The sequence below is a fragment of the Spinacia oleracea genome, chromosome 3, assembly GCF_020520425.1.
Source record: "Spinacia oleracea cultivar Varoflay chromosome 3, BTI_SOV_V1, whole genome shotgun sequence".
In the NCBI taxonomy this organism is placed as follows: domain Eukaryota; kingdom Viridiplantae; phylum Streptophyta; class Magnoliopsida; order Caryophyllales; family Amaranthaceae; genus Spinacia; species Spinacia oleracea.
The window spans coordinates 121,193,904-121,207,711 of NC_079489.1; positions in this window are offsets into that span (position 1 = coordinate 121,193,904).

A 13,808-nucleotide genomic window follows, 5' to 3' on the forward strand; every position below is an offset into this window, starting at 1 on the left:
GTTCTTGATATTGTTCTAATGATCTTTGATCTAGATCAATAGAGATTGGTATAAACTCGTCACGATCCAATGTTCACGAGTTATCTTGGCGATCTATATATCACATCATACATGATTGATTGTAATGAAAAAACCATTCGGATTTTAAAATCCATCCATGTGCCTTTTAGCTTTATTCTATTTCAAGAGATACTGAATCTTGCTAAAATCTTGGCATTGCCATGTGATATAAGGTGAAGGCACCTCTTCATGGTCCTTCATGTTTAACTTTAGTGATAACATCCTAGCTTTATACTTTAGTTAGACTTACTCATATGGGTTGAGAGTCTCTTTTGAGTCTCTCCATTGTGTTTGATTTAACTTTTACAGAATCCAAACAACGCTTTAGATCATATCCAATTGATCTTTAACCCAGTATGTTCTAAGTTTCGCCATGGTTCTAATATTGACAAATACTTTCAAATCTAACCATTTAGAATTTGAATGTCATTTTCAATAGAGAGATATGTATCTCATATATAGAACCAATAAATATGACTTAACTCCCACTAAACTCCTCATCTACAAGATGATCCATATTTTCATAGAGCCATGATTGCACAATAGCCTTGTTGAAAAATATGGTCCAATTCCCACTTGCATGCTTTAATCTACGAATAGATTTCTTAAGCTTGCTCTTTTATCTAGCATGCATCCAAAACTTTTACATTGTGTGATATACACAATTCCTTTCTACAAGTCCAATTAAGGAAGGTGTTTCGTTTTCCAATTGCCATATTGCCATATGCAATGATTGCTAGATTTATCCAAAAATATTTCAAGCATTCCGATTTGGTGAAAAATATTTCAACATTATCAACGCCGTGAAGTTGTTTATAATCTTTAACCACCAATCTATCTTTTCTTTTGTATATGTATACAATATCATCTTTGTATGTTTTGAAAACATGTTTGCAACCAATGGGAGTGAACCCTTTATGCAAATGAACCTTGTATGTTTAGAAAACATGTTTGCAACTAATGGGAGTGAACCCTTAATGCAAATCAACCAAATCATAGATTTGATTCTTTGAGATGAAGATATTTCGGATAAAATGGCCTCAAACCATTTTGTATGGCCTCGAACCATACTTATGTTTCTGATGGCCTCAAACCATTCTTGTGTTTCTAATGGCCTCAAACCATACTTGGGAATTATTAATTCGTCGTAGCTAACCTGTAAGTCGAATGTTTTTGAAGCACTTCCAAAGTCTTCATAGTTTTCATTCCTCAAGATATCTATGTATCTATCTTGGTTGAATTTTATTCCTTATACGATTTACCTAGGTATTGAACATCAAACTTTACTGTCTATAAAGACATTACTCAAGTCCTTTGAGTATTAGGATTCTCTTGAAGCACTTCTAAAGTCTTCCTGAAGCTCTTCCAAAGGCTTCTAAGTACGGAGCTCTTCCAAAGACTCCTAAGTATCCTACATTTGTTTGTTGCTTGACTCGAAGTTCTTTTGCGGTAACTTCGAGGTCATTTTTCTCCCACTTGCCTTTTTGGAAATATGATGGTTTCCTAAAACACATTATCTAGAGCAACAACCATATGTTCTCAGATTTGTGGTAGAACCAATACCTTTTGTTTTTATGAGTCTCTCATAAAGAAACATATATCTATCCTTGAGTTTATTTGATGTAAACACTAACTCCCACTGGGTTTGATAACCCTAGATATATATGTTGAAAAGATGTACTGAACCGAAGTTCAATCCTTATGACATCTTATCCTTAGCTTTGACAACTTTGTTTAGTGTGATAGTCGCTTGAGAGTATCATTTAGAAACTATGTAGGAAAATAGTCGTGATTATCTTTAATCGAATAGATTCCGATTTCTCCATTTAGACATACCATATTCTTATGGAGCTTCGATTGTTATAATGCCTTATAAACAATCTAGATAATCTTTATTGGCTCATGCAAACATCACCATGACCCAGCCTAAATGTTCCAAAATTCTTACCAAGTTGATTTTATACCTTTTTGTGAATTGCATTGAAGCATTTCACATATTTCACCTTGAGTAAATATAGCCATATTTTCTCAAATTCTTGTGAAATAGGTAAGTCATAAAATCCATCTTTGGCCCATGAACTTTATTGTCTAGAAACTTCTAACAATAGTCCATTTCCATGTCATGTTCAACAAGCAAGACTCACTTGTCTTAAGTTAACCAACTTTCAAAAATCCATGCCATGGAATCTTAGAATGTTGTCTTGTTGATATGGTCGTATGACATTGCCAAATATATGTGGAACACAAATCAAAATATTGGATTTGAACCTTTTGAAGTTTGAGTGTGAAGAGATTTGTTTGTTTATTAATCAATCATATGACTCAACCCTTAAATGACCATTTCATTCAAATAAACACTCAACGAATGTTTTTGTTTACTTTGAATGTGAGTCTTTTGAAGGAAATAATGCCCTTGGTCCAAGTATGCATTCAATGTTAAGTCTAATAAATGCGGTTCAGTATTAATTAACAAGTTAATAATTCAGTGAGATCAAGTGAGCTGAATGCCTAGCTAGAGGCCGCTTCAGTTCAAGTGGAATTAATGATATTAAATCCACAGCTTACTCTTGACTGAACCCGTAGGGTCACACAAATAGTACGTAAACGGATCAAGTATTTAATGGCATTAAATACTCCAACTATGGATATTCGGAATCGACGGATCTTGGTTTCAGTGGGAGCTGAGATCGTCACAGGCAAGAAATGAATACTCCGGAAACGATGATATTGCCGGAAACGGAAATATGGATCGTATCGGAAATATAAATATTAACTAGTCGTAGATGTTGCCGGAAACGGAAACATGGTACGTATCGGAAAATATTATTGGAAATGGAAATATTGCCGGAATCGGAAATATTGCCGGAATCGGAAATATTGCCGGAAACGAAAATATTGTCAGAATCGGAAATATTATCGAAATCGGAAAATAATTCCGGAAACGGAAATATTAAATATTTGTTCGAAACGGAAATTGATTCCGGAATCGGAAATATTAAATATTGTTCGTATCGGAAATGAATTCCGGAATCGAGAATTTAATCGGAAGCGTATCGTACGAATTAGCATCGGACGAGGCCTGCCAGACGAAGGCCCAGCACGAAGCCGGGCCATCGCCCAGCAAGCCAAGCGCAACAACCACACGCCAAGCATACGACCAGGCCCAGCGCAAAAGCAAGGCCCAGCCGAAGCTTGGGCGCGCGCGCGGACAAGGCTGCGACAGTGGGCATTGCGCTGTGCGCTCGGCGTGGGCCGCAAGGCCTGCGTGCGGGTGTGCGGTGCTTGTGCGCCACTCGTGTGTGCTACTCGAATCCTAATGCTACCGGGATTCGTAATATGATTAAATCTAATCCTAATAGATAAAGTTTGTTTAATTAGAGTCCTAGTAGGATTATAATTAAATAGATTTGTATTCTAATAGGATTATAATTCCTTTCCATAAACTCTATAAATAAGTGCCTAGGGTCACATATTTACATCGAGCATTCAAGTATTCAAAGTGAGTTTTGAGAGCAAAATTCAGTCACACAATTGCCTATAAAGTGCCGAAAATAATAGTACCTTAAGTGCGATTCTAGTTGGTCAATCTTAAGGCGAATCCGGACGTGCTGTGGACTATCTACGGAGGGACGACACTTGGAGTCCTAAAGACTTGTTCTTGTTCGGTTAGGGCGCAGCTAGGGAAGGCACGCAACAAAGAGTATGCATCTAAACTATGCTAAATGATTATGTGTAAATAATATGTTTTCCTGGCCTTATGGTTTTTCCGCATGATTTATGAATTGTCATATGTATCATAACCTAACAGTGGTATCACGAGCCTCTTATTATTTTCATAATCTAAATTGCAAGAACATGGTTAAATATTACAAATTTGCAAGAATTAAAAGGGGTGATTAATTTTCGTAATTGTTAATTAATTGCAAATTGCGTTTATTTAATTATACGTACGCAGTTTTTCGGCAGTTTCTTCGTTACTCATCCAAATCGAGTGATTTTTGTGTCAATTCCGCATGTAAAAGGCATTCTAAAATTTTGACAAAAATAGTGTTTTTCTGCCGAAGCCAGAATTCTCAAATTCGAAGCCTAACTATGACTTTTCGGAGGTTTTAGTTTTTCGAATGCAAAATTTCGTAAATTTAAGATGTTAAATTAAATATTTGCGATTCTTGTTGATAAATCTTGAATTTTTGGTTGACCTACTGTATATGTTTAACAAGTTTGAATGCCTAGCCTTGTTAATTATGCAATATAATTTGTAATTATGATTAATTTGTTGAAAATTAGAATAATTTAGAATTAATTTGATTTTCATAATTAATTATAATTTAATTAGATACCTATGATTAAAAACCACCATAAAAATTGTAAATTTATGTTAAATTTTAAATTTTTATGACCTAGACTTGAATCCATGTTAATCGGAAATCAATTGAATAATAAATTTTCGATTTTTCGCCCTAAAATTATGAAATTAATATTATTTATTAATTTGTCATTAATTTTAAATATAAATTTTTTAAATTTTATGCGATTCGCTCATATAACTTGCACGCACAAAGCAATGGACGCTACGTGTTACCCTTAAGGGGTGTTGTATAGTGCGGGCATGTGACGACGAGCAAGGGAGCTCGTCGCCCATGCGGCACGAATGCAATGAGCAAGACCATGGTGCACGAGCACAAGGCAGCAGCCCTGCCTTGTGTCGTGGGCTGTGAGCAATGGACGAATAAGCGAGGGCGAAAGCAAGGCACAGCAGTCGCGTGTGGGCAGCAAGCGAGCTGCGCCACAACGCGCACTGCCTCGCGCAAAGCGTGCGGAGCCTCGCGCGCAGCGAGCGCAAGCTCGCGTGCCACGAGTGCTACGCCCAGCGTCGATGCCTCGCGCAGCGAGCGATGGCTCGCAGGATCGAGCGCTGGCGAGCGCGCGCAGCGAGCGCTGGCTCGCATCAAGCGAGGGCTGGCGAGCGAACGCAGCGAGCGATGGCTCGCGTGCATCGAAGTCTGGCGCGCGCGCAGCGAGCACCAGTTCGCGTGATGTCTTGCGAAGGAAAGCGGCAGCAGCTATGCGACGCAGCGCATGGGCTGCGCGCACATGGCCAGCGATGGTTGTGTGCGTGTGGCCCATGGGCGTACGTTGCGTGGGGTTGTTGCGTTGCGATTAGATCGTTTTGAAATTTTAATTTGAAATTTTCAGTTTACGTAATTTTAATTAATTTTAAAATTAATAATTTAAATTATTTTCTTGGATTTTAATTTTGAATATTGTAATTATAATAAATTTTATTTATTCTAATTATTTTGCTAAAATTAAAATCATGAATTAATTTAAATACGACTGAAATTAAATTAAACTTTTTGGAATCAATTATAAATTTATATGAGCTTTAAATTTTAATTAAATTTGTATGTTTCCGGTTAGACTAGAAATACATTTTTATGTTTAAAATTAGTAAAGCATATGAATTTATTGGTTTAAGTGGGAGTCCTTTTAGTCATAAAACTCTTGATTAGGTCTACAAATCCTTAAGGTTAAAACAACTTGATTAGAATTAATAAGGACTGAATAATTGGTAGATTATTGGTGCCCTTGATTAATTGCTGCAAATGTTTACGTGATGCATAATGTGTTTTACTAACCAGCTATGTGGGGCATTCATGATAATGAATGGGTGAATGGTATATATTGTATATGTACTGTTTTGCAGGTTATGAAGTGACTAGTATGGCCCAAATAGGATAGGAAATATGGTCTGCGTACCATTAATTTGAATGTTATTGGTCTAAAGTACCAAAGTTGTTTTTCAATTCAAATATGGTCTGCGTACCATCAAATAGTTGTAATTAGTTTTAATTATAGCTTATCCTATTTGAAGAAAATGGTGCCTCCCACGGAGATTTTCAAGACGGACTTTGAAGTTAAAGCTTCAAGATGAAGTCGGGCCATACTAGATCACATTTATCTTATGCATGTTTTAAGTTATTTATTGCTTTTAAATATGTCTTAAAATGCATGAGATTAAAAGCTTGATTATGTTGCATGATTAAGGATTTTAGTTCACTTAAAATCTAACCAACATAGTAAGAGCCTTAAGTTCCAAACTTAAAAATTGAGTTAAAAGGTGTCATGCCAAAATATACACATGCTTGGATATCCTTTACATCAATCTAGTAATAGTTTTCGCTCAGCGAGGTGTTACTTATTGGTCCTAAAGGGGCAAGGTACACAAATAATTGTGAGTACATGTTAGTTTTGGTGAAACTCAACGATATAAGTAAGGAGTCCTTTTATGTCGTGGCAAAATCGATAGGTTTACCTAATAAGTTCTTAGACGTACCTATCAACCAAGAATAGTTTCTAGACTATTAGCAAAAGGCTTTTGCTTACCTAAGATGTTTTAGGATTAAGTCGACAAACTGTGCTTAGTTCTTCAATGATTTTAGGATCTTGGAATCATTTTATTCACACCTGCCGGAACACATAACTTGAATAAAATGCTTAATAAACATTGAATTATGCATGTATGCTAGAATTTAAGTTTATTAAGAGAAACTGTGAATGGTTATTTATTTGTTTATTCTTTTCAATTATAGTTTTAAATATGGCAAACAACAATTCATTCAACATTCGATCAATTCTCGAAAAGGAGAAGTTGAACGGGAAGAACTTCCTTGACTGGCAAAGGAACTTGCAAATAGTTCTTATGCAGGAAGAAAAGGAGTATGTCCTAGAAGAGGCGATGCCCGAAGCCGCAGACGACGGGGTCACTTAGGCAGCCCTCAATCGTTGGATTGATGCCAACAAGGATGTGAAATGTCTAATGCTCGCCACCATGAGTGCGGATCTACAGAAAACGTTCATCAACTCAGATGCTTTCACAATCATCAGTGAGTTGAAGAACATGTTCCAAGATCTGGCTCGAGTCGAAAGATTCGAGACTCATAGGCAAATTCTTGAGACCAAGCTTAAGAAAGGCGAGCCCGTAAGTCCACAAGTTCTCAAAATGATTGGACTCATTGAGAATATGAGTCGGCTGGATCAGCAATTTTCTCAGGAAATGGCTATAGACACCATCCTCCATTCTCTTCATAGCGGGTATGATCAGTTCAAACTGAACTACAGTATGAATAGTCTGGACAAAACGCTCACTGAGCTTCACGGTATGCTGAAGACTGCTGAAAAGACGCTCAAAAGTGATAAGCAGGATGTGCTTATGGTGCGTGGGGGCAAGTTCAAGAAATCTGGAAAGAAGAGGAATGCTAAGAAAGGTGGCAACAAGGCCAGCCCAACTAAGCAAACTGGCGCCAAATCTGTAAAGAGGAAGGTCAGTCAACCCACTTCTGAATCCGAATGCTTCTACTGCAAGAAGAAGGGGCATTGGAAGAGAGATTGCTTGAAGCTAAAGGAAGATCAGAAGAACGGAACAGTCGTTCCATCTTCAGGTATTTTCGTTATAGACTGTATACTTGCTAATTCAACTTCTTGGGTATTAGATACAGGTTGTGTTAGGTTATGATACATATGACAATTCATAAATCATGCGGAAAAACCATTTAGCCAGGAATACATATTATTTACACATAATCATATAGCATAGTTTAGATGCATACTCTTTGTTGCGTGCCTTCCCTAGCTGCGCCCGAACCGAACAAGAACAAGTCTTTAGGACTCCAAGCGTCGTCCCTCCGTAGATAGTCCACAGCACGTCCGGATCCGCCTTAAGATTGACCAACTAGAATCGCCCTTAAGGTACTAATAATTTCGGCACTTTTAGGCAAGGTATGTGACTGAATTTTTCTCTCAAAAACTCACTTTGAATACTTGAAAACTTGTTATAAATTGTGAACCCAGGCCACATATTTATAGGGGTATGGAAAGAGAATTGGAATCCTACTAGGATACGAATTAATAAAATTAGAATCCTAGTGGAACTCTTATTTAATTAATTTATCTTTTAGGATTAGGAATTTAATCATTAAATGAATTCTATACGCTTTAGGATTCGAGTAACACACTTCGAGTAATACGCTAGCACCGCACGCAGGCCTTGCGGCCCACGCACAGCGCCAGCCCACTCGTCGCAGCCCCGCGCGCGCGCCCAAGCTTCGGCTGGGCCTGGCTTTTGCGCTGGGCCTGGTCGCATGCTTGGCGTGTGGTTGTTGCGCTTGGCTTGCTGGGCGATGGCCCGGCTTCGTGCTGGGCCTTCGTCTGGCAGGCCTCGTCCGATGCTAATTCGTACGATGCGCTTCCGATTAAATTCTCGATTCCGGAATTCATTTCCGATACGAACAATATTTAATATTTCCGATTCCGGAATTCATTTCCGTTTCGAACAAATATTTAATATTTCCGTTTCCGGAATTATTTTCCGATTCCTATAATATTTCCGATTCAGACAATATTTCCGTTTCCGGCAATATTTCCGATTCCGGCAATATTTCTATTTCCGATAATATTTTCCGATACGTACCATGTTTCCGTTTCCGGCAACATCTCAACTTGGATAATATTTATATTTCCGATACGATCCATATTTCCGTTTCCGGCAATATCATCGTTTCCGGAGTATTCATTTCTTGCCTGTGACGATCTCAGCTCCCACTGAAACCAAGATCCGTCGATTCCGAATATCCATAGTTGGAGTATTTAATGCCATTAAATACTTGATCCGTTTACGTACTATTTGTGTGACCCTACGGGTTCAGTCAAGAGTAAGCTGTGGATTAATATCATTAATTCCACTTGAACTGAAGCGGCCTCTAGCTAGGCATTCAGCTCACTTGATCTCACTGAATTATTAACTTGTTAATTAATACTGAACCGCATTTATTAGACTTAACATTGAATGCAAACTTGGACCAAGGGCATTATTTCCTTCAGTCTCCCACTTGTCCTTAGGGACAAGTGTGCATTTCCTAATTCCTTTGTCGCTCGATGCTTGCTCTTGAACATAAGGTAAGAGTTGTCATCCTTATTATGTCCAGAGGTGTTCCTCGGTTACAGAGTTCAACTGATCAAATAAACAGATAATCATAGCCTATAATTCATCCGAGCACGGCCATGCATTTCACAGTTTCTAGCTCTCCGAGTGGCCTTGTACAACTTTTAAGCATCTCATCCCGATTTATGGGAGGACAATCCCAATCTTGCGATCTTGAGATTAGACTTCGTTTGATAGGTGATTACCTGAGCGTTGCCTTTATAGCCTCCTTTTACGGTGCGACGGTTGGTCAACGTCAAAGTAACCAGTTCTCAAACAAGTAATCTCAAATCACTCAGGTATTGAGGATTTAGTGTCTAATAATTTTAATGAAATTTACTTATGACAGATTTTCATCTCTTACAGTAAAGTTTCATAGGTCTTGTCCAATACTAGTCTTCCCAAAGTAAGTATCTATGCAAATGATTATGACATTGCCATGTCCACATAGTTCAAGAAACAGAACTACTAGTCATCTTGCATTCTAATCGTCTAACGTTTTCTATGCGTCCAATTTAATAGAAAACTCCGACTAGGGACCATTTTCAACCTTTGACATTCAAGTTCACTTGATAGACATTTCTTAGTCACAGGACTGGTCCTAACAGTCTATCTTGAATATATCGTCAAATTGAAGGGACTCATCATTTAATAAACCACAAATTAAATGGAAAAATGAATTCTTTTCATTTATTGTGAATGATTAACCAATAATGTTTTACAAAGATTTAAACTCTAAAACTTTAAAACATTAAACAGGGTCATCAAAGCCATTCTCCAATATGCTTGATTCCCATAGCTGCAGTGTGCGAGTTGTGCTTCGCCTGCGGCAGAGGTTTAGTCAATGGATCTGATATGTTGTCATCAGTTCCAATTTTGCTTATCTCGACTTCTTTTCTTTCAACGAACTCTCGTAGAAGGTGAAATCTACGAAGTACATGCTTGACTCTCTGGTGGTGTCTAGGCTCCTTTGCCTGTGCAATAGCTCCGTTATTATCACAATACAGGGCTATTGATCATTTAATGAAGGGGACTACACCAAGTTCACCTATGAACTTCCTTAGCCATATAGCTTCCTTTGCTGCTTCATGTGCAGCAATGTACTCCGCTTCTGTTGTAGAATCCGCAATGGTGCTTTGCTTAGCACTTTTCCATCTTACTGCTCCTCCGTTGAGGCAGAAGACAAACCCAGACTGTGATCTGAAATCATCTTTGTCGGTTTGGAAACTTGCGTCCGTATAGCCTTTAACAATTAATTCATCATCTCCACCATAGACCAGGAAGTCATCTTTGTGCCTTTTCAGGTACTTCAGAATATTCTTGGCAGCAGTCCAATGCGCCTCTCCTAGGTCTGACTGGTATCTGCTCGTAGCACTGAGTGCGTACGCAACATCCGGGCGTGTACATATCATAGCATAGATTGGTTGCAAAAGGTTACAGGCAAGTCCACGGTGTGGATTACGATGAAACCTTTTCACCAGTTGCAATGCTAAAGTCTATTCGGATAATGTTAGCAATCGCTGCATATTACGATTACGAAATATGGCAGATGGATGTCAAAACTGCTTTCTTAAACGGCGTTTTAACAGAAACTGTGTTTATGACACAGCCTGAAGGTTTTGAGGATCCAAAGAATGCTAAAAAGGTATGCAAGCTAAAGAAGTCAATCTACGGATTGAAGCAGGCATCCAGGAGCTGGAATATACGTTTTGATGAAGCAGTCAGTGACTTTGGTTTCATCAAGAACGCAGACGAATCTTGTGTATACAAGAAGGTCAGTGGGAGCAAAATTGCTTTCCTAGTATTATATGTCGACGACATATTACTTATCGGAAATGACATTCCTATGTTGAACTCTGTCAAGATTTGGCTTGGGAAATGTTTTTCGATGAAAGATCTAGGAGAAGCACAGTACATATTGGGCATCAAGATTTACAGAGATAGATCTAAAAGGATGATTGGACTTAGTCAAAGCACTTATATCAATAAGGTGCTTGATAGGTTCAAGATGGCGGACTCCAAGCGAGGCTACCTACCCATGTCTCACGGAATGACTCTAAGCAAGAATCAGTGCCCAAAAACACTTGATGAGCGTAGACGAATGAATGGGATTCCATATGCATCATTGATTGGTTCAATAATGTATGCTATGATATGTACACGCCCGGATGTTGCGTACGGACGCAAGTTTCTGGTCTATGGTGGAGATGATGAATTAATTGTTAAAGGCTATACGGACGCAAGTTTCCAAACCGACAAAGATGATTTCAGATCACTGTCTGGGTTTGTCTTCTGCCTCAACGGAGGTGCAGTAAGCTGGAAAAGTGTGAAGCAAAGCACCATTACGGATTCTACAACTGAAGCGGAGTACATTGCTGCACATGAAGCAGCAAAGGAAGCTATATGGCTAAGGAAGTTCATAGGTGAACTTGGTGTAGTCCCCTCCATTAAAGGACCAATAGCCCTGTACTGTAAGAGATGAAAATCTGTCATAAGTAAATTTTATTAAAATTATTAGACACTAAATCCTCAATACCTGAGTGATTTGAGATTACTTGTTTGAGAACTGGTTGCTTTGACGTTGACCAACCGCCGCACCGTAAAAGGAGGCTATAAAGGCAACGCTCAGGTAATCACCTATCAAACGAAGTCTATTCTCAAGATCGCAAGATTGGGATTGTCCTCCCATAAATCGGGATGAGATGCTTAAAAGTTGTACAAGGCCACTCGGAGAGCTAGAAACTGTGAAATGCATGGCCGTGCTCGGATGAATCATAGGTTATGATTATCTGTTTATTTGATCAGTTGAACTCTGAAACCGAGAAACACCTCTGGACATAATAAGGATGACAACTCTTACCTTATGTTCAAGAGCAAGCATCGAGCGACAAAGGAATTAGGAAATGCACACTTGTCCCTAAGGACAAGTGGGAGACTGAAGGAAATAATGCCCTTGGTCCAAGTATGCATTCAATGTTAAGTCTAATAAATGCGGTTCAGTATTAATTAACAAGTTAATAATTCAGTGAGATCAAGTGAGCTGAATGCCTAGCTAGAGGCCGCTTCAGTTCAAGTGGAATTAATGATATTAAATCCACAGCTTACTCTTGACTGAACCCGTAGGGTCACACAAATAGTACGTAAACGGATCAAGTATTTAATGGCATTAAATACTCCATCTATGGATATTCGGAATCGACGGATCTTGGTTTCAGTGGGAGCTGAGATCGTCACAGGCAAGAAATGAATACTCCGGAAACGATGATATTGCCGGAAACGGAAATATGGATCTTATCGGAAATATAAATATTATCCAAGTCGTAGATGTTGCCGGAAACGGAAACATGGTACGTATCGGAAAATATTATTGGAAATGGAAATATTGCCGGAATCGGAAATATTGCCGGAAACGGAAATATTGTCAGAATCGGAAATATTATCGAAATCGGAAAATAATTCCGGAAACGGAAATATTAAATATTTGTTCGAAACGGAAATTGATTCCGGAATCGGAAATATTAAATATTGTTCGTATTGGAAATGAATTCCGGAATCGATAATTTAATCGGAAGCGTATCGTACGAATTAGCATCGGACGAGGCCTGCCAGACGAAGGCCCAGCACGAAGCCGGGCCATCGCCCAGCAATCCAAGCGCAACAACCACACGCCAAGCATACGACCAGGCCCAGCGCAAAAGAAAGGCCCAGCCGAAGCTTGGGCGCGCGCGCGGACAAGGCTGCGACAGTGGGCATTGCGCTGTGCGCTCGGCGTGGGCCGCAAGGCCTGCGTGCGGGTGTGCGGTGCTTGTGCGCCACTCGTGTGTGCTACTCGAATCCTAAGGCTACCGGGATTCGTAATATGATTAAATCTAATCCTAATAGATAAAGTTTGTTTAATTAGAGTCCTAGTAGGAATATAATTAAATAGATTTGTATTCTAATAGGATTATAATTCCTTTCCATAAACTCTATAAATAAGTGCCTAGGGTCACATATTTACATCGAGCATTCAAGTATTCAAAGTGAGTTTTGAGAGCAAAATTCAGTCACACAATTGCCTATAAAGTGCCGAAAATAATAGTACCTTAAGTGCGATTCTAGTTGGTCAATCTTAAGGCGGATCCGGACGTGCTGTGGACTATCTATGGAGGGACGACACTTGGAGTCCTAAAGACTTGTTCTTGTTCGGTTCGGGCGCAGCTAGGGAAGGCACGCAACAAAGAGTATGCATCTAAACTATGCTAAATGATTATGTGTAAATAATATGTTTTCCTGGCCTTATGGTTTTTCCGCATGATTTATGAATTGTCATATGTATCATAACCTAAAATCTTTCTGTTGTCCAAACAGAAATTATTTATGATGATTAATGGAACATAGTGCCATTAAGTTCCAGCCTTTAGAAGGAGTTTTAAAACAAACATGATGACTCTACAATTCATGTAGCACAACTTTTCTTCATTTCCCACTAATAGGTCAATAACCATACTTAGCTCCCGGAATTTGAGTTCTTAACAAGAGTTAGAACCTCAAGCGGTAGGCTAATACCATAGGAGTTTATTTGCTAAGTCGTTTCTCTTTAACGCAAACTTTTAGGTAGAAATAGAATATCTAAATTCATTTCTTTTGTTCCCGTTTCCTATCCTTTCTAGCACCTTTTCTTATAGTCCAAAAGATTTTACTCTTTGCTTGATCTTCTTACTTTGTTATGCTTACGAAGTCCCTTTCTTTTATTAAATTTGAATTACAACATCCAATGAGTCTAGTT